The sequence below is a fragment of the Hesperophylax consimilis genome, chromosome 14 (genome assembly GCF_061612785.1).
Source record: "Hesperophylax consimilis isolate HC1 chromosome 14, BYU_Hcon_1.0, whole genome shotgun sequence".
Taxonomy (NCBI): domain Eukaryota; kingdom Metazoa; phylum Arthropoda; class Insecta; order Trichoptera; family Limnephilidae; genus Hesperophylax; species Hesperophylax consimilis.
This window is the reverse complement of record NC_142849.1, coordinates 6,115,657-6,118,542: the sequence shown is the minus strand read 5'-3', so window position 1 is coordinate 6,118,542 and position 2,886 is coordinate 6,115,657. Positions and strand designations below refer to the sequence as shown.

Sequence of the window (2,886 nt, the reverse complement as noted above, 5' to 3'; positions counted from 1 at the left end):
CCACGGGTACTGGACCCTTAGTTTCTTATTATAATTTTATGTTTAATTGAAAACCTATCATTAAATATATTTTTGAAGTGAAACTTCTTTACGCGCGTCATGCAATTTCGAGGAGTAAAACCAACTCATGACCGAAACGAAAATGCGGGACCGATTAAAGTTCATTTGATGTAGTAAAAGTTTTGAAGTAAAATATAAATGCTTCTTAGCTCATCTCGACAACTGGCGTTGGTGGTGTAATGGTCAGCATAGTTGCTTTCGAAGCAGTTGATCCGAGTTCGATTCTCGGCCATGGAATATTATTTTTTTGTTTTTAAGGAATTTTTTTTTTTTAATGGTTGACCATAATATCAATCCACTAAGTAATATTTTAGGCCTGTAGCATAATTGAAAAGTTAAAGAATGATATAAAATTTTTTATGATGTTAACGATAAAAAAATGAAAAAAAACATAAAATTAAAATAAAAAATGGGCCAACGGCACGCGGTGTTCCCAAGCGGTCACCCATCCAAGTACTGACCGCGCCCAATGTTGCTTAACTTCGGTGATCGGACGAGAACCGGTGTGTTCAAAATGGTATGGTCGTTGGCAAAAGTTAAACAATATTAATTTCTATTCTACCTGCCAATAAATATATGAAAATTAGTATAAAAAAGCCCTAATAATATTGAAAAAATTAGCAAGGTGTGTGCGAGGTTGATAAAAATAATCATTACATACGCGCTTGAAAAAGATCGTAATTACATTAATAAGTTTGTAGGAATTTTTTTTTTCAATGGTTGACCATAATATCAATCCACTAAGTAATATTTTAGGCCTGTAGCATACTTGAAAAGTTAAAGAATTTTATGATATTATTAATTATAGTAATGATAAAAAAATTAAAAAAAAGTGGGTGTGTCAAGCCTACGCAAGACAGAAGTGAAACTTCTAGTATTCTTCTCTCTTATTATTAGGGCTTTTTTATACTAATTTTCATATATTTATTGGCAGGTAGAGTAGAAATTAATATTGTTTAGCGTTTGCCAACGACCATACCATGTTGAACACACCGGTTCTCGTCCGATCACCGAAGTTAAGCAACATTGGGCGCGGTCAGTACTTGGATGGGTGACCGCTTGGGAACACCGCGTGCCGTTGGCCCATTTTTTATGGTAATTTCATGTTTTTTTTTATTTTTTTATCGTTACTATCATTAATAATATCATAAAATTCTTTAACTTTTCAAGTATGCTACAGGCCTAAAATATTACTTAGTGGATTGATATTATGGTCAACCATTGAAAAAAAAAATTCCTGCAAAGTTATGGATGTAATTACGATCTTTTTCAAGCGCGTATGTAATGATTATTTTTATCAACGTCGCACACACCTTGCTAATGTTTTCAGTATTATTAGGGCTTTTTTATACTAATTTTCATATATTTATTGGCAGGTAGAGTAGAAATTAATATTGTTTAGCGTTTGCCAACGACCATACCATGTTGAACACACCGGTTCTCGTCCGATCACCGAAGTTAAGCAACATTGGGCGCGGTCAGTACTTGGATGGGTGACCGCTTGGGAACACCGCGTGCCGTTGGCCCATTTTTTATGGTAATTTCATGTTTTTTTTTATTTTTTTATCGTTACTATCATTAATAATATCATAAAATTCTTTAACTTTTCAAGTATGCTACAGGCCTAAAATATTACTTAGTGGATTGATATTATGGTCAACCATTGAAAAAAAAAATTCCTGCAAAGTTATGGATGTAATTACGATCTTTTTCAAGCGCGTATGTAATGATTATTTTTATCAACGTCGCACACACCTTGCTAATGTTTTCAGTATTATTAGGGCTTTTTTATACTAATTTTCATATATTTATTGGCAGGTAGAATAGAAATTAATATTGTTTAGCGTTTGCCAACGACCATACCATGTTGAACACACCGGTTCTCGTCCGATCACCGAAGTTAAGCAACATTGGGCGCGGTCAGTACTTGGATGGGTGACCGCTTGGGAACACCGCGTGCCGTTGGCCCATTTTTTATGGTAATTTTATGTTTTTTTTTATTTTTTTATCGTTAACATCATAAAAAATTTTATATCATTCTTTAACTTTTCAAGTATGCTACAGGCCTAAAATATTACTTAGTGGATTGATATTATGGTCAACCATTGAAAAAAAAAAAGGCGTTAAAAACAAAAAAATTATGTGCGATGGCCGAGAATCGAACTCGGATCAACTGCTTGGAAAGCAACTACGCTGACCATTACACCACCAACGCCAGTTGTCGAGATGAGCTAAGAAGCATTTATATTTTACTTCAAAACTTTGACTAGATCAAATGAACTTTAATCGGTCCCGCATTTTCGTTTCGGTCATGAGTTGGTTTTACTCCGGTACTCGAAATTGCATGACGCGGGTAAAGAAGTTTCACTTCAAAAACATGAAATTAAAATAAAAAATAGGCCAACGGCACGCGGTGTTCCCAAGCGGTCACCCATCCAAGTACTGACCGCGCCCAATGTTGCTTAACTTCGGTGATCGGACGAGAACCGGTGTGTTCAACATGGTATGGTCGTTGGCAAACGCTAAACAATATTAATTTCTACTCTACCTGCCAATAAATATATGAAAATTAGTATAAAAAAGCCCTAATAATACTGAAAACATTAGCAAGGTGTAAATATTATATACCTAGTTTAACTCACTCTCCTAACTCATCTTCGCTGTCTACAGGCAGAGCGCACGACTGTGGTCGTGAAGAACCGAGGTTCGATCCCCGCTTTAACTAATTTTTTTTTTCTTTTTTTATAACTTTTAATTTTTTTTATCACATGCTACTTATAAATATGTCAATAGACAGAAAAAAAGAGAGAATGAAATGAAAAGAGA

At 34.6% G+C, this 2,886-nt stretch overlaps 5 non-coding genes across 5 annotated transcripts; 3 read left to right on the top strand and 2 right to left on the bottom strand.

Annotated features, from left to right (window-relative positions):
- Positions 1-472: 472 nt before the first annotated feature.
- LOC149417827 (5S ribosomal RNA) lies at positions 473-591 on the bottom strand. Its single transcript, XR_016303228.1, has one exon. It is a non-coding gene; the product is annotated as a 5S ribosomal RNA (ribosomal RNA).
- Positions 592-1,025: 434 nt separating this feature from the next.
- Positions 1,026-1,144, top strand: LOC149417826 (5S ribosomal RNA). The gene has a single exon (XR_016303197.1). It is a non-coding gene; the product is annotated as a 5S ribosomal RNA (ribosomal RNA).
- A 323-nt stretch (positions 1,145-1,467) lies between these two features.
- LOC149417825 (5S ribosomal RNA) lies at positions 1,468-1,586 on the top strand. The gene has a single exon (XR_016303196.1). It is a non-coding gene; the product is annotated as a 5S ribosomal RNA (ribosomal RNA).
- Positions 1,587-1,909: 323 nt separating this feature from the next.
- Positions 1,910-2,028, top strand: LOC149417824 (5S ribosomal RNA). The gene has a single exon (XR_016303195.1). It is a non-coding gene; the product is annotated as a 5S ribosomal RNA (ribosomal RNA).
- Positions 2,029-2,458: 430 nt separating this feature from the next.
- LOC149417823 (5S ribosomal RNA) lies at positions 2,459-2,577 on the bottom strand. The gene has a single exon (XR_016303194.1). It is a non-coding gene; the product is annotated as a 5S ribosomal RNA (ribosomal RNA).
- Positions 2,578-2,886: the final 309 nt, after the last annotated feature.